The sequence below is a fragment of the Orcinus orca genome, chromosome 3 (assembly GCF_937001465.1).
Source record: "Orcinus orca chromosome 3, mOrcOrc1.1, whole genome shotgun sequence".
In the NCBI taxonomy this organism is placed as follows: Eukaryota; Metazoa; Chordata; class Mammalia; order Artiodactyla; family Delphinidae; genus Orcinus; species Orcinus orca.
The window spans coordinates 21543758-21563129 of NC_064561.1; positions in this window are offsets into that span (position 1 = coordinate 21543758).

Below are 19372 nucleotides of genomic sequence, written 5' to 3' on the forward strand. Positions count from 1 at the left end.
TTATAAAGGGGGTAAAGACCTCCAACTTGAGGAGACTCTGGGTTGAGAGATGAGAGATTTACAGGTACTGTGTTTATCGTACAGGGTACCACAGGGGCTTTTATGTTCTGTGGCAAGAATTTGCACCTTATACCCTTGTAGTTAGAAGTAAAGCATACCACATAACTAATATCTACTAAGCATTAGAGTTAGAATAAATACCATTTATTTAACGTTTCTTTTGTGTTAAGCATTTTACAGTTACAACATATGGATGGATACTATATTGTAATGGTTAAGAGTGTAGTTTTTTGAGCTGGATAATCCTGGATTGGAATCTCTTCTTTATTACCTCTCTTTTTTTTCTGTTTTATTGAGGTATAATTGACAAAATTGTAAGATAGTCAAAGAGTATATTATGATGATTTGATATACATATGCGTTGTAAAAGGATCCTTCCCATCACGTTAATTAATACATCTAACAGCTCATGACACCTTTTTCCTTTTTTTCTTTTTTTGGTGAGAACACTTAAGTTCTATTCTCTCAGAAAATGTTAGTTATACAATACAGTATTATTGACTGTAGTAACTATGTTATACAGTAGATCCTCAGACCTTATTCTTCCTGTAGCTGAAAGTTTGTACCCTTTTACCAGTCTTCCCCTCTTTTCCCCACCCACACCCCAGCCCCTGGCAACCAGTTTTCTACTCTGTTTCTATGAGTGTGGCTTTTTTTCTTTTTAGATTCCATATATAAATGATATAATTCGTATTTATCCTGTCTGGCTTATTTCATCAGCATAATGCACTCCTGTTTCATCTATATTGTCACAAATGAAAGGATCTCCTTCATGTTTTTAAGGCTGAATAATATTCCATTACCTCTTAAATGAGTGACTTTTGGTACATTGTTTACACTTTCTAAGCCTCAGGGTTTCTTTTCTTCTGTAAAAAAAAAAAATCTATATATATATATATATATATATACACACACTAACAGGTTATTTTCTGATATGTGGAATGTTTGTTGAATCAACAAATAATTAGTTGAGATCATAAATGTGACACTTAGCACTGTATTAACATTTATTAATACTCTCCCTGTTAATTTCTACAATAAATTGTATAATAAGTAACAATAATAATAGGACTAGTAGTAGTTTTAGCAAATGCATAGGATGTGCCAGGCATCATATACTGTACTACCCTCCTTCATGTGTACCACAAGTTACATGTGGATATCATCTTCCACGTTGTTTCCTTTAAAGAAAATTGAAGCTCAGCAAGATTGAGTAGCTTGCTCCAGATGTGAACTCAGGTCTGAATCACTCCACATATAGGTTCTTAATGACTCCATGTCTTTAATTCCACATCTGCATTTGTTTGTTGTTGTTGTTTTTAACTTTCCAAGCATCTGATCTGAAATTCCTTTCTCTGGGGAATTTTCCACTTTGTGGGTCTTGGTGAGAAACAGAGCCTTCCTCTCGTTATACAAGCTGAACATGTCAGATACACTGTTTATTCACATGCTCAGTCTCCCTTACAGATGGAAAACAGTCGGGCGATCTCGGGTTGGCCAACTGCACCCCTCTCTTGGATTTTGAATGACAAATAAATGATGTAAAGAAGCAAGGCCAGCAGTGCTGGGTCAACCTCCTGTTTCCTGTTCCTGCTTGGTAGCAAGGCCAGCTAGGACTTATAACATCACTTCGGCCTGATCCTATAATTGCAATAGCATAGCCTTGGCTTACGGTTGTTTAGTCTGCTTGTAGTTACTGAGACCTAACCATAAACTTCCAAAAGTTTCTTTTTCTGCTCAAATTAGCCGTATCCGGTTCCTGATGATTACAAATAAGACCTTTCCTGATATACAATGGTGACCTACTTATCCAGGCAGATGTAACATCGTCCTGGCAGGGACAGAGGGCAGGCAAGTTCCTTGAACAGCTGAACAAGAAGAAAAAGACCTAAGAAGGAAGAATTGAAGCCAGTTCTGCTTGTGTTATACTTCTACCAGCAGCTGCCTCTGTTTCACAGAGCACATGCTAAGGACCATGTCCCTTCCCCTGTAACAGACGAGCAAAGTAGACCCAGGCCTTCCAACCCAGAGACCAGCTGAGCTGTACCGTGGACAATCTAGGATGTGAAAGACGTCACTCAATGTCTTTGTCACTTGACACATTGTTCCTCTCTTTGGGAAGTAGCTTCTTTGTGTGACAAGAATATGCTAAGCCAACACTTAAGTGGACAGAGGTGAAAGATGCCAAAATTAGCTACAGAAAAAAAGGCGTAAAGACTTGTATTTTCTGTTATTTGAAGGTGTTAAGACCCCACATAGAATATGAGTCCTTTAAAGGAAAGTTGTGAATGGCCCAGGGAATGTTGAATTTCCATGTGGCAATATGTTCTTGATCGGTCATGATGATGATGGTAGCATCAGTAGCATTTATCAGTGTTTCCTGGGTGAGAGGCACTTTATCCTAATGACCTTTTATCCCCATGACGACCCTGTGAAGTAGGAAATACTGTTTCAGCATCTTCAGGGTTTTTCTTTTTTCTTTTTTTTTTAATCAGGAATTTACCCTAGATCACAGTTGGGTGGTAGAACGACCAGAACTGGACACTAGCCTTTCCTGAATTCCCAGGGTGTGATCTTAGCAGTTGTATTGCCTGATGCAGAGCCATGTAAATGTTGCCAAAGCAATGAAACGTGTACCTATTTCTAACAGATTCTAACTCAGAAGCTCTGGGGTTAAGTGCAGAGCAGTTGAGTGTGATTGTCTTTACAGACAGTAGATAACTTAAGAGAAGTTGTTTAAAAGTATATTTACATATTGCACTACACTGTCATATCTGTGATTGGTTAGCTATTGAGTCACTAACACAAATCCCAATCCCATCTCTAATCTCATTCATCTCTTGTATGATATTTGACCTAATTGAGGCAGTTTTTTTTTTGTTCTTTCCCACAAACACACATCGAACATCCAAAACATGCTTACCATTTGTGAGCATATTCTCTTAGTTATTTAGGAGTTGAGTAAGAGTGAGAGAGAAGGGCTTCCCTGGTGGCGCAGTGATTGAGTGTTCTGCCGGCCGATGCAGGGGACGGGGGTTCGTGCCCCGGTCCTGGAAGATCCCACATGCCGTGGAGCGGCTGGGCCCGTGAGCCATGGCCGCTGAGTATGCGTGTCTGGAGCCTGTGCTCTGCAACGGGAGAGGCCACAACAGTGAGAGGCCCGCGTACCGCAAAAAAAAAAAAAAGACAAAAAAAAAAGAGTGAGAGAGAAAAACACACATAAATATGAAATACGGTCATCATTTTTTTAATATCCTTTATGTTGTTAATCCCTCTTAGCATTTACTGCCATTCACTCATTTGTATTATTTGCGGTATAGCAGTTTATTCACACAGCATTTTTACATATGGCTTATCATTTGTATTCTATTTTAATAACACTAATAATTATAGACTATTGACAAACTCATCAGACCCTACATGTTCATTTCAAAATCTTGAAAATAAGGTGGAAAATGAGGTGTAAAGTGGAAAATCTATGTGTACGTTTTCATTGGTGGAATGAGGAGCTACCTGAATATCACTCCTTTAGCTTTTCCTTCAAATGGTGCACTTTTTCCTCCATACATAGGAGTCACTTCCATTAGGTAAACAGTAGTCTTGAGGGCAAACCTCAGAAGTAGAAACAGGAGAACTTTTCAGTTATGGTAAAATCAAACATAGTTTTCTTCAGTAGTGAAAAAAAAATTCTTCATGAGAAGTTCAACCACCGTGAGTTCCATGGTGAAAAACTTCCCCTTATAGATGCAACTTCCCCCAGAATTCTGAGAAATGTCGGTAGTAGAGAGGGGTGTTGCATACACCTGTTTCATTTCCCTCTGACTTTCCTTCTCCTTTCTCTATTGACATTAAAATCTATAGTGAAAGCACATAGTAAGCAGTCTAGGACAATTGATATGACATTTGATCTAAATCTCCAAAGTCTGTTTTAGATGCGGATGCTATGAGCGTCACAGGAGGGGAAAAAATCTAGAATTATTCTTATGTGATCAATGTACTAAAATAACAAGAGCAAATCTTATTTCTAGCTAATAACATAGCATTCCTTATATGATGCCATATTATGGCAGAAAAGAAATATATGCGTCTATTTTCTTCTATATTAAAACTGCTAAGGAGTGGGGACCAATGAACTAAATCAATTGTTTTGGGTTCAAGTTGTAGTTTTTAGTAGCCATCCTTCTTAGCAAGTTTTCAGAAGCAAATGTAGTTTGTTTACTATCACCACTAAATGTGCAATTGTGTAGATTTGTGGAAAAAAGTATTATCAAATATATATACTTCAAGATGATTTGTGTAAATTTATCTATTCATATTATTATTCTCCCCAAGTAAATCAAAATATACTATATACTATGTTTTTCTTCTATAGCTTAAAAGGGGAATGTATGTTTAAACTTATTGAAATATTTATTAGGTGTCTACTAAGTGCCAGGCACTCTACTAGGCAGTAGAGATGTTGTATTAGAGGTGGAAAATGTCCTTGACCTCCAGAACTGATACTCTTGTAAGAGAAATACTGGGTCAAACTAAGTCAACAGTTTCTTTGCTACAGAGCTTTTTACGAGTCTTGTGAATTATGAGTCTCTGATAAGGAGATGTAGTGGACAACAGATCCCAAATTTATTTGAAATCTTTTCCTTCATGGACTGTCTCATAGGATTTATGATCCACTGAACACACATTGAGAGACACTAGTATTCTGCAGTGGTTAGTTAATTGTTTTCTATTAAACAACTATATACTGAATCCATGATATTATTCTGGATGTTTTGGAGGATACAATGATGTACATGGCCACTGTGATGATAAGGGGGTCCAGTTTAGTTAAGAAGAGAAACCACAGGAGTTATAACTTAATGTAACAAGGAAATACAGACACATATACATATATTTATATGTAAATTACTATTTATATAGTATACAATGTCTTCTGAAGAAGATAGAGTTGTTTGTAACTTGGGATCTCACAGGAGGTTTCACAGAGAAGGTAGACCCTGAGCTGGGCAGAATTTCAGTAAGTTAATTTGGTTCTGACCGTACGATAAAATCAGGTATTTGCACTGGTCAATCTGACCTTGATGGAACAGCATTCCATTTGCAGGGAATGGTGTGATCAAACATGCAGTGGTGGAGATGGCCAGATTGTAATATTCCAGTACCTGGAAAGTGTTGGAACATCTGCTTTCTCCACGGTCTAGAAAAGTGAATCTCAAGTGAAATGCACGTATAATGGAGGCCAGTGCTCTTTGCTTTGTGCACTGCTTTGATTCTACAGCATGCAACAATGTAGTGATCTGTTTCAGATGGTCATTATTCGAGAGGGTTCTTAGTAACAGGAGTGGAAAAGGAAGACCTCTCTTCCTGTGTTTCTGCCCTATGCTCTTAAGCCAGAAAAGGTACCAACATCACTGACCTGACCTTGTCTCAGGTATCTATCAGGATCTACTAGAATCATTCTAGTGAAAGGTAACTAGACGTCCAAAAGACTCAAAAGATACACTATAACCTTTGTATACTTTACCTGGTGAAACAAAAATGTCACCTGAGTGGTCCCCTTCCCTAGAAATACCAGTATGTTCTTCCAGTGCATGGCAGAACTTTGCAGGTAAAACTGGGATAAAGGTGAAGAACAGTCTTAAAATTCTAGTCCTTGAACAGCACCTAACACACAACAGGTTTTCAATAATCTTAGCAACAGTATTCACAAATAATGACCATCAGCGTAACTGCTCTTTTGTGCCAAAATATATTACCATATTACTTTTTTTCCTGCAGCTTTACAACTTGGGTTCTATTATTGTTTCCATTTTACAGATTAGGAAAGTGAGGCTCAGAGATGCTAAGTCACTTGGGCAAGGTCACAGAGCTTGTAGGAGATAAACCTGTACCCTTACTGTTGGATCCTACAAACCAGACCATAATTTAAGTCCTTCAAAATGTACCTCAGAACATTTGAGTAAATTAATGAATAAATCCTCCTAGTCAGACTGACCAGATCATTATATTAGGTTCAGCTATAAGTGGAGGAAAGTCATAATCATAGTTGGACAGTTAATACAGTAATTTACTTGATTTGAATTTTCTAAATGACGTTTAGCTGCTAATTTCATGATGATAACCATCGAATAAAAACAGGTATATTTTGATGTTTGGAATAAGATCTCATATTGAGTAAAATACATATTGATTCCTAGACCTATATGATGTGAGTAACAGATGACATTGAGATGCTATCTAGAAGTACTCCTGTGCAGTTCATCATGTCAACCCAGCTAATAATTTTAGAATCTTCAGAGTGAATAATATATGCAGCCATAAAGCATATTTCTAATCAATGCAAATAATATTTTTCCTATGCTAAACCCAGAGTGAAGTTATAACACGCATCATAAGATTAATGGGCCATTTTTTCTTCATCACTTTGCTAAATTACTTAGTCTGGAAACCATTCAGAAGGTTGCGAATTGGAGCTGAGCAGTAGTAGTGAGACTGTGCCTCTGATGATGAAACTATTTCCACCCCGACCCCTACTGCTCCCTTCTTGGGAAAGAAGGCAACATTTCTCCTAGAAAAAGTCACAGGTTCATAAGCTGGCTTGTATAATACGTTTGGAGGAATAGTGTGTCTTTTAAGCAGAGCCTATCTCGGCATATAAAATAATTTTTACCTACCATTTAATGAAATTAACACTCACTTTGAGGCTAGGTCTTTTGCCATTTGACTCCTGGATCACGTCTATGGATATATTTTTTTCTTGAGACGAAGTGTGAACCCAATATAGTATCCATCCTTCAGTCTATCTAGCTGAGGTACATCATCTGAAGCACAAGCTCCGTGAGGCCAGGCACTTTATCTGCTCTATCAGTGTAGCCCTGATGCCTAGTGTCTAGCTTTTGGAGATTCTTAATAAACATTTGTACTGAATAAGGTATGTATATGGTGAGCAAAAGTTGGCTTCCCATTTTCCAGTCAAGGGTATCCCACTCATGTTCTGTGAACACTGGATAGCAGAATCTTACTATGTTATTTTTCTTTTCCCTTTGCAAGTTTCCTGAAAGGGCATTCCTGTCCTTAGAATGTCCATCTCCTCCCATCTTCCTGGAGAATAACTCTTCTTTCTTAAATACTTAGCCCCATTATTGACTCTTTAAGATTGAATGTATTACCTCCTTACAAACAGGAAAATGCAGTGCTTTTTTTTTTTTTCGACAATTTATCACCAGAAAATTATTCTAACACCTGAAATTCTGGACCTAAAATGCTTGGACTAGTGGTTCTCAAAGTCTGGTACCCAGACCAGCACATCAGCTGCACGTAGGAATTTTTAGAAGTGAAAGTCTTGGGCCCTGCTCCAGACCTACAGACTCGGACACTCTGGGGGTGGGGCCCACTGCCTGTTTCAGCAAGCTCTCTTGGTGATGCTGATGCATACTCAAGTTTGAGAGCCACTGCTTAGACCTAGAACTTAAGGTTTAGGCTTTGGACAGATCTGAGTCCTAAACACTACTGAGACACTGGGGTGACCATGAGCAAGTTACTTCTGGGAACCTCTTAGCATCTGTGTGCCTTGCTTAGCTAATAGTGATTTTAATTAATTAGAATAATGCACATGGTGTACTCAAGAGAGTAACCAAAGCATACTTTATGTTCCATAAATTCTAGCTGTTTACAATTATCATCAGTCAGAGCTTACTGACACATCCTGAAGACATTCTTCTAATAAGTGTAATAATGTGGTTTGTAAAATTAACAGCTTAGAAGAGCATATTACAAAGTTCATCAGACAGGGTCTCAGCAGGAAATCAGGGGTACATCAATAAGGATAAATTGAGCCCAATGTAGAGAATCAAGAGATAGTGTAGTGCCCTGGGTTCAGTAAAAGTGTGGCTACCTTTATAGAAGATGAAAGAGAAAGGAAGCCTTGCTGGAGAGAGAGTCCTCCCCAAAGATGCTGTGATGCCCCACGGAGAAGCACTATACGTTAGTTGGGGGATGCAATTTGGCAAGAATTAATACCCTAACTTCACTCCCCTCCTTCATTCCCTACAGTCTTCTATTGGTACTCTTCATTGGTGAGCCAAACAGAAGCTAGAGCAAGGACACTTACTAAGATAGGCCATGCAAGCCATCCATATAGAGTTGGGTGGAGAAAGGATGTGGAAGGGCAAAGAGGACATATTTCCCGCAGGTGGTGAGCGAGCTGTAAAATCACTCGCCCTTCTAACATCATTGCCATTGCAGGAGCACGGAGGAGCAAGTGGTTAGTTCTGACTTGGCAGATCCAGGCGACTGCAGGACAGAACTGGTATATGAGTTGGGCTTTAAAGGTAGATTTGAATTTTAATGGAGAGTATGGAGTAAGAAATGGTGAAGAACCAAGGGAAAGGGAGATTCATTGCAAATGGAGAAAAGAAAAGTGGCATAAAGACAAGAAAAGTCAAGACTTATGGAAGAGATAGCAAATACTCTGCGTGTGACTGGAGCAGAGAATGGGCAGACGAAGGCTGGAAGTTAAGATGAAGTCATCCTTGAATAACATTAAAGTTTCCTCCTTTAACCTCAATTTCCACCTTCTACTCCCTTCATTAACATTGGAAAATTAAAAGTGAATTTGACTGGGCTGGTGACAATGGCAGTATGAAGCAAAGAGAGGAGAATAAGAGTAAAAAATTTAGTAGTACCTTGGTGAAGCTGGGTAAATGATGGGTGGTGGTGTCACGTCAAAGCATGGGCAAGTGATTGTGACAAATATAGGCTTATTTCTTGACTATATGACTTCAGTTAAGGTACTTAAGCCCTCTAGGCTGCAGTCTCCCAACCTGTAAATTGGGGATAAAACCTCGCTTCCTCCAAGGTTTCTGTGAGGATCTAATGAGCAATGGAAGTGAGAGTTGAGTCCAGTAATCAGTTTTTAATACATATAAACTAATGTGAGGATAAGGGTAAGAATACTTGCTATCATTTATTGAATACTTATTATGTGTCCAATATTGTGCTAGTCTATTTACATATCTTTTCTCACTTAGCTTTCTTTTCTCTTATCTGCCTTTCTATAGGCAAGAGATAACTGATGGCTCAGTTATGAGGAAACGCAGTTGTGAGGAAAATGTCAGAGGGAAAATGTACCAGAAGGTTAATTCCTAATGGATCTGTCAGCCTTAAACAGAGCATGTCTGTGCTAAACTGTGTAAAATATCTGTGCTAAAACTACTCAATTGGACAAGTTTTGATAAAGTATTAACTTAATGAATAGGCATAAACAGCTTGGAGCTTTTTGGAGGGTATGTGGTAATATTAGTATTGGTGTGATGACTTTTGAAAGTTCTATGGCGTATAGAAGTCAAAAAGAAGACCCGGAAAGGGGGAAAACTCTTTCTGAAAGTTATTGGGGAAGTCTGGCTAGTAAGACTCCAAAAGGGAGAATCAGTAAGAGGCCAGGTTATTCATAGGCCTTCTAAGAATGTGTCCATGAGAAATATTTACAATGATTGGATGCCGGAATAAAGGAGAACACTGGCTCCATAAATGGTAACTTATTTTACACAAACAGGCTAATGATAAAAATAATGAAAATCTGATGGATTTTTGAGAGTTTCATTGACCAAACTGAGACAAAAGTGCATAACAGCTAGATGCTCATAGTTTTAATCAGTTCAGTTTGGAGTCAAGCAAAGATAGCACCTGAAATGGTAAGGGACGTTTATGCAAGGTCACAAAGATTTTTGGTGGTGCATTTGGGATATAAACCCATTTCCATAAGAATTCCTTCAGAGGTCAAATGTTTGCTTGTCAAAAGTAGCATGAACTTACTTCCAGGAAAAGTTCTTAAGAAAAAATAATTTGAGTAATGAAGAACACTGATGTAACAGTTAATTGAAGAACCCAGAAATAGAGGTAAAGAGTAAAGCAATTATGGGTTAAGAGTCTGCATAAATTCCCCTGGAAGGGGGATATGGTCAGAGATGGCAGTTTGAAAACAGTGAGTCACCAAAAGTAAAAGTTTAAATTACAAGCTGTTTTGGGGGTCTTCAAGAGAGATTTTATAGATTGAACAACAACAGCAGCAAGGATAAGGTATAACGCTGTCATGTAGACTGCAGCCTGAAAAGAAAGCATTGCAGAAAAGCCGCATCATCCTGAATTTATATTTCCGTGCATTTGAACAGATTGGAGAGCAGTAAAGTTGCTTTAAGAGCCTGTGATTTAAGTCAGCCAGCTTGTGAATAATACGAGATATTTCTGCATTTACATTAACTTATGTCCATAAATAACGAACTTTAACAATGAACAAAATCCGTAATCCTGATAATGCTAAGAAAACTGGAAAGATACCTTTACCTTGAAAAGACAGGATAAAGAAGACAGCATAGAAATTTAGGGAGATTGCAGTTTTGGAAAAATTATATTAACATTTATTAGCTGCTACAGCTTTGAAATGTGATGATTTAAAGAAAGAAGTAGACTGTTGATTTCTAAAAGGTAATGTGTTGGCTGAAAGAGAAGAGAATCTTGTTGAGACCTAAAGTGTTCTTTTAAGGATATATTTCAATGTCATTTCAAAAAATAAACACATTTCCCATAACAAAACAGTGAGGTTAATGGAATAATGCAGGTGAAAGCTTTTTGGCCCGAAGGAGTTCCATCCTTTGGAACAAAGTTTTATTGTTGAACACACCATGACCCAGGCCTGTGAGTGCCAGCACAGTGGCTGTTTTTACAAGATCTGGTACAATATTCACAGTAGTTCTGGCCTTAGCACTAGGCAAGGATCATTCTTTTTGTATCTTCCTGATTGCTTCCTCTACAGAAATGGGATAATCCCTCCTCTTCTAAACTGGAAAGTAGTTTCTTCCCTCAATAAAACTAGTTTCTTCTCCAGGTTGAGCTTTTCCAACTCTTAGAGGTCTAAAATGAATGGTATGAAACATACTATATTTGCATCTATTTTTATTTAAGAGTTATCTAAGGAGATTTATCTAATTAAATAGGAATTTCCTAAGAGATGCCAAAATAAACAACCAACAAGTTTTCTTTAAAGATCATATATTATATAACAAGATCCACCTAAGAGTTAAAATATAAGTAGGTATATAATTTAACTATTTGAAGATAATTTTTCTTCTTACCACTGAAGCAATAAGCAGGTAGTAGTACAATTTGGGGAAAACAATATTTCTGGCTTTTGTTTGTTTTATTTTAATTTGTGATATTCATGAGATCTTTTGTGAAGCCTTTTGGGTATATAGTAAAATTCATGGGTTTTTAACTTTGTATTGACTCGTATTTTTGTAGGTTTAAAATTTTTCTTCTGGCTTTAATTTATACTATCTCCATTTACTTTTTCATTTAGAAATAATGTATTTTTCTCAGGATTGCAATCTCAGTGCAGTCCTCTACTTTTCTATTTGTTGGACGTTCTCTTAGACGTCTACATTTTTGTCTAGTTCGTACGTTTCTAGATTTTTATACAATTGATAAGAACTCTTTAATCTTATGAATTCTTTATATTTTCTCTTTGGAGACAAGATTTATAGGGATTTCCTTGGGCTTAAACTAGAAAGAAAAATGAATTTGCATATGAAATGTTGAAGGCTTTGTTACAAAGTGGGTTAACATTATATGTATGTTTGAAATAAACTACTTCAGCCAGAGCATCTAGCTGTTAACCTCCAGATTAATATCTATCATAAAATATGTGCATGCTTCCAACACATGGCATTGCCTCCTATTACTGCATGTCCAGGAGAAATTGTTTTGTCTTGTAGCAAAAGGCATTAGCTCTTTGCACTTTTTTTTTTTTTTTTTTTACTGACAGCTATCCAAAAATCAAGCTGAACCCTTGTATGTGAGGACAGAAAAGGACAATTTTTAGACAGGTCTAATATCCAGTTGTACCTTTCAGTCACTTAGAGAGAAGGCTTAGACCCCTGAAGCCCAAAGTCACAGGTTTTTTAGGATTATGGTGGTATATACCTCCAGTTTATAGGAAAAAAATGCGTTGTAGAAAATCCAAGTTAAATTAGGACTAATATCCAAGTTAAATCTAGAACTAAAGTTTTACTGCCCCAAATACATGTAAACTCTAGGTTACTGCTCTGTTGTCTATTTCATCAGTTGCAGAATATTCAAGTTAGTCTTTCAGTGCTAACAAGAACATAAAAATGCATTATGTCTAAAAGCAGAACATGATTGCCAAGCCAGATCTGCTCATTACCTGAGAGTTTGGGGGGCCACCCAAGCGGCATCTACTTGTTTGCTACTGACCTTCAGTTAGACTTGCTCAAGAATTGTTACAATGTAATAACATACACCCTTATGTACTCTTGAGTTTATTGAAAACACACAGCAAATGTGCACACACACACACATACACACCAGCACACCAGCACGCACCTACTCTAGAGCCTAGAATTTTAAGAGTCAGAACTTTTTATTTGCTTCTGGATTAAGATGGAGCCTGTATTTCCTCAGCATGCTAATTAGAAACTCTATAAACAATTCAAAACCAGCTTCTTAAAATTCTGTTTTACAAAAATTGTTGTTAAATATTGTCCTTAGAGAGTTCTACTCTGACTTTTCAAATTGTTTTTTTCTCCCTTCATGGGATAAACAGGGTTTCTTTTTGTTTGTTTTTTATCTCTCATTGTAAAAAATTCTATCTTAAAAGCTGATTTATTATTTCTTCCTTAGCATGGACGACATGGGAACAAAGATGATATTTCATCAGTCTTGTTTTTATTTAAGTTGAAAGGTTATATATTTCTACTATCTACTGCAATACTGCTAAGTATTTTTATAGTGCTTGTAAATCTTATGACATTATTTTTTTAGTTTATATTTAAGGCATTTACTCAAAAGGGACCATATGCCTCAGTTCATGTCACTCTATCATCAGTGTGTATGGTCACTCTATTTTCTAATACTTTTAAGATTGGTTTTGGCCCCGACGTTCCTCTGCCAGATTTATTTCCTTTATTTTCCCCTATATAGCACCATTTGGGCCATTTAATATGTAATTTCCCAACTCACCTTTCATAGTTATTTTAAACATATGTATATATTTGAAATACCGAATTGTTTTGTATTTTCTCATTTTTGCAAAAGTAGTATCGACTAAGAATCACATCCTATTATTTTTTCTACACAAAATTATTGTTTTAAAATTTGTCTGTGTTGCTCCATAGAAATTATTGCTTCTGGCCACTGTCTAATATTCCACCATATGTTGATACCATGTTTTGCTTATCCATTACCCTGGTGATACATACTTAGGCTCTTTTCAACACTTTATGTCCACCATAAAGCATTAACACACTCTTTCCACATGTCCCCTTGAGTAACAGTGCAGAGTAACAGTGCAGCCGTGGAATGGCTGAGGTAGAAGTCATATATATGCCTTATTTCACAGATTCCTCCCCGGAATAGCTGTACCATTTTCCCCTCACCAGCAATACTTGGAATTTCTCTCTTACCATATCCTTTGTCACCACATGCTGTTAATCTGCATTTTTAAAAATTAATTAATTTATTCATTTTTGGCTGCATTGGGTCTTCGTTGCTACACTCAGGCTCTCTCTAGTTGCAGCGAGCGGGGTCTACTCTTCGTTGCGGTGCGCAGGCTTCTCATTGCAGTGGCTTCTCTTGTTGCGGAGCACAGGCTCTAGGCGCGCGGGCTCAGTAGTTGTGGCTCCCAGGCTCTAGAGCGCAGGCTCAGCAGTTGTGGTGCACCAGCTTAGTTGCTCCATGGTATGTGGGATCTTCCTGGACCAGGGATTGAACCCATGTTCCCTCCATTGGCAGGCGGATTCTCAACCACTGTACCACCAGGGAAGTCCCCCAGATACATTTTAGAATCACTTTTTTATGCTGTCCCTCAAAAAAAAAGAGCTTGGCCTTTTATTACAGTTGCATTTAATTTTATAGATTAATATAAGAACATTTATATTATTATAGTAAGTCATCTCATCCATACCTGTGATATATATTTCTTTTACTCATGTGTCCTCTAATAAAGTTTTCATTATGAAGATTTTCTGCATAATTTATTAGGTGAAACCCCATACTCTCTATAGGTTTTGTTACTGTGGTAAATTCATCTTGTATTGTATCTAGATATTGATGCTATGGAGGAACACAATTGATTTTGGTGTATTAATTTTTTTCCAGCTCCTATGTTGAGCTCTTTTCTTAGATTTAATAGCTTATTGATTTTCCTGTGTTTCCAATGAAATACATAATCAAAACAATCTATAAATATGACATTTTTATCTGTATTCTTCTAAACCTTCTCTCTCTTTCTATTTCTCTCAATACACAGCTCCAAAAAGGTCGGTTCCAATAGACCAGTAATGTTAGAAATCTTTATCTCAATTCTCTCCTTAAAGGAAATGCTAATTTTTTAAAAAAATTACTAGTATAATAATTTTTGTTAGTGTATACATGTGCCATGTATTTTTGGTATATAGCCTTTATCAAGGAAAGATAGTTATTATTTGGATCTAGTTTTATAAAATTTACCCTACCCAATAGATTTTGAACCTCATGGGATGCTTTTTATCTCTTCTATCTAAAAAGAATGATGATATGATTTTCTCCTTTTATTTAACTAATATAGTGAATCACATGATTTGACTGGCTGATACTGAACCAACCTTGCATTCTCAAGGATAAACCCACTTGACCAAATCGTATTATAGTATAGATTAGCTTTTGCTGTATTACAAACCACCTCAAAGCTTAGTGGCTTAGGGAGATCAGCTTGGTGCTTTGTGACCACCTAGAGGGGTGTGATAGGGAGGGTGGGAGGGAGGGAGACACAAGAGGGAAGAGATATGGGAACATATGTATATGTATAACTGATTCACTTTATTATAAAGCAGAAACTAACAAACCATTGTAAAGAAATTATACTCCCATAAAGATATAAAAAACAAAACAACAACAAAAAACTTAGTGGCTTAAAATAGCAATTACTTGGCAATTTGGGACTGGATTCATCTGGGTAGTGTTTTACTTTTGGTTTTATCTGGGCTTCTTCATGCAGTTTTAGTCAACTGATGGATCAGCTGAGTGAGAGCTGGTCTGAGACAGCCTCACTCACAGGTTTGGTGGTTGGCATGGACAGTGGGAGCACCTGGTCCACTTGTCTTCAGAACCTAGTGGGCTAGTCCTCGGCAACTGAGCCATCAAGCTCTTTTGCTATTGTCTCATCATGTGGGTTGAGTATGCCAAAGCCCAGTCCTGCTGAAGTGGTGACTCAGGAATGAGGGTGTCAGAAGGGGATTGTACCATAATTTTTGAAACATCCTATCACAATGTTTTTAATATACCTTAAAACTCTGTGGAATAATAGTGTATTTAGGTTTTTGACTTATATTTTTAATAAGGAAAATTTGATTGTAATGTTTTTTTATATTGCCCCTGTTTTGTATAATATTCTTCTTGCACCTCCAGCCCCATTATTCTAGCTTGGGGTACTTAAAATGTATTGAAGGGGATAGAAATGAGTATTGCATCTTAAATAAAATAGTCTTGGACAAGTGGTTCCCACTTATCACTGAGGTTGTTCAACAGGCTGCACTCTCACAGTGGACTATTGAACGCTTATGCACACCAAGCATTACATCTCACTTATACCTTACTAGCATTCTTGTGCTGGTTCCTTGATTTTAATTTAAAAAGTAATAAGTACTTGAAAAAATACAAAGTAAGAAGCAAAAAGCCTCCATCACCCTAGTCTCTTTCCCTCACAGGGGAAGCAACTATAAAGTTAAGATGTCAATTAAAAAATATTTACAAGATGGGGCTTCCCTGGTGGCGCAGTGGTTGGGAGTCCCCCTGCCGATGCACGGGATGCGGGTTCGTGCCCCGGTCCGGGAGGATCCCACGTGCCACGGAGCAGCTGGGCGCGTGGGCCATGGCTGCTGAGCCTGCGCGTCCAGAGCCGAGGCCAGGGCAGTGAGAGGCCCTTGTACCGCAAAAAAAAAAAAAAAAAAAAAAAAAAAACAAAAAATATTTACAAGATGAAAATGATTCTTCAAAGTCCTTGGGGGCATTTAATCATTGAAGGGTATGCTGAAGAAGGTAAGTAACAGTTTGACCTCCAATCCAGAGACAATTGGCAATAAGTGTAAACAGTGTTCTAACAACATGGCCTAATAGAACTATAGAACTAAAGAAAAAGCTAGGATTAGGATTATTGGGCCCGAATTCACATTGTTCCTAATGAAGAACCTTAAAATCACGAAATATTGACTGATCTCTAATTCTAAGTCATTCCAGAATGCTATTTTCTATGTCGAGGAGTGGAGTTTGAGAGAGAAATAAGAAGGAATAAAGTCCAATTTGGTTTTAAAGAATCATGGAGAAATGAAGATTATTTCTTTCATAATTTCCCTGTAGATAGAACTCTTCTATGACTGACTATTTCACTAAAGCAGGGAAATACAGGGTGTTATCCAGAAAACCATATCAGTTTACTTCAAGTCAGTCCTCTTCTGGGCAAACACATCTTTAACTTCATTTGTATTATATAGTATTTTAAATTATGAATTGTTTTGTCTTCTCAGGTCAGTTTCTTCTAGCCACGTGGGTTTGTTCTCTGTTTATTCCTTCCTCCTTCCCTCTCTTCCTTCTCTCCTGTACTCCCTTTTTTATTAGTGAATTGGAAAGACGATTTCCTTATATACGCTAAACTGTGCAATAGCAAACCCCCAAAATATAACTAACGTTTTATGAAGAAGACAATAACGAAAAAAATTATAGTGGAAAAATCTTAGGAAACTGGAAGGAATTTGGGGGTCTTTCTGTCTCGAAGTAGATTTGGAATGTGCATTTCAGGTTCTCTTTTTTAATGCAGGGTTGCTAGTTGAGCCTTTATTTTGCTTCCAGAAAAACAATCAGCTTACATATTTTTTTTAACAAGGTTTTCTTCACCTTTGGAAATTAGTAATGATTAAAACGAATATTATATAGTTAAGTGATGTCTAACATTTTTCCTCATGGGTTCACCGTAGTTCAGGTTATAGCCCTGATCTGTTTAATCCTCCAAGAATCCTGAGAGGGAGCAAAGGGGCAGATGTTCTTTCCTTATTTCACAGATGAGAAAACTGAGGTTCAAAGATTCAAAGTAAGGTTAAGTGCTTCTGCCAAGGTCATTCTCTGAGGTGGAGCCGGAGCCAGGAATAGCACCTCATCCTCTTGTTTTCTCTCATGTGATTCTCCATGCGCTGACCCACTCTGACTATAAAAACACACTGTACCAGGCCTCACACAATCCCTGAAACGTCCTTTTAGTAGGACACTATGGTAGTGACAAGATTGAACAGATATAAAGAATGCTGTAAAAAAGGACCTGTCTTTTTTGTTGACTCCATCCCATAAACTTCCACAGCCACACTGCATGAGAAACATGAGACATCCATTAAGATCATATTCCCATGAGTTCCCAAAATCTAGCTAGAACTAGATTTTGCAGAAATTGAAGACACATCTTGTGGCCTGACTGCTGAAAATGAGTGTCTCAGGAGTCAGAGAGGCATTGCTGCTCAACGAAGTCAAGAATGCCCTTTGCTAATTGTTTCTCCTCCATTTCTGAGGGAATTTAAATTCATGATCGGCACCATATATTATACTTCAATACTATTCACCATCCATCTTGTACGTATTTGCAGGAAAGAATGTTGCCCAAGTCATTATATCCCGCCATGATTCACAGTCGTATGACCTTAGGTGGCAGCTCAGCAGGAGCTTACCAGTGCCTTAAATCATCCCTGTTGTGGACATACAAGAGCGTGACCTCTGACTTCCCAAGCTGTCTCTTCATGAAATGAAAATGGAACTGCGAGTTTAGGGGAAAGTTTTGAAAGTGTCTGGCTCTTGTAGTCATCTAATGAGGTCCTCATTTCTAGCTGCGAAGCATGCCCTTTAATTGGTGGTCACTCGAAAATCAATGATAATATAACTGTCCAACTCTTTGGAGCTATTTTTCTCTCTGCTTTCTATCCTGCAAGTGCACGATAAAAGAAACCACCCATTCAGCCATTATCTTGTGTCACTTACTATTCAGAGATCAGTCTTCCTTTATGTGCTCTTTCAGGAAAGACCTGGGTTGTATTTTTCACTTGCATTTCAGGCAGAGTAGAGTCCTTGGCACAGGTTAAGTCCTCAAAAATGTTAGATGGGTGGATGGGTGGGCAGTGGATTGTAGCACATGAGTAACTACAGTAGCATTGTGATACATGACAAGGAAATGACCTCAGTTGGGGAAATAAATGCCTAGCACATATGCCACCACTTTTCCCTTCCATCTTCATTACAGTCCTTACTAATCTATTATGACATTTTTTCCCATTGGGTCTAGACGTGACCTCAGGATCCTTGTAGAATATAAACAGTCCTGTGCAATGTAAACCTTGTATAATGTAAACAGTGCTTTACTGTTTGATTTGAGTTGGGACACGAGAAGAATCCTATTTTCCGTCCATAACATAGACGTTGGGAATAATAGCTAATGCTTATGTAAACATATAGATTCATAGGATAGAAAAAATAATTTTTAAGAAATGACCTAGTACAGACTTGGGGAAAATATATGTTACCTTGATTATAGAAATTTGGTTCAGCCACTCAGCTTCAACGAACTTCAAAAATCATGTCACTTTTTATTTTAAACCAACATATGAATCCAAGGTATAGCAAAATAAACCATAAACCTTGCAGAACAGGGCCCTTCTAGATACGATCTCGTTAGGACCTGATCCTCCATGGTTGTATCTACACAGAGGGGTAATGCCAGGTCCCCTACTGGGAAGTTGAATTGGAGGAAGAGATAGACATAGAGGTACTATGGAAAATTCTAGACTGACATGGTCATCAGGAAGTCCTATGAAAAATAATTTCTGGTGAGTATAGAGTAAATCAGCAATGAGAAATGGAGAGGATTGGAATTAAGTAGACTCATCACTAGTCCGTGGTTATTACCAGTGTACCAGTTTAACAATGAATTACTCAAGGTAATTGATGCTAGGTAGTCTAACAAACACTCCTGAAAGCCAAGTGTCTTAACTTAATAAATGTTTATTTCTCTTGTCAGAGACCAGTGTGAATTAGGTGGTTCATTTTTAGCAGATTATTTTCAAGTAGTGAATCAGGAACCCATGCCCCCTCCACCTTGAGGTGTTGTCTTAAATGCATGACTACCTAAACTACAGCAGAAGGGAACATGGGCAATCATGCATAATATCTCCTGGCCAGGCCTGAAAGTGGTAGACCCATACCCTTTCAACAAGAATGCAAACACTTGACCTCT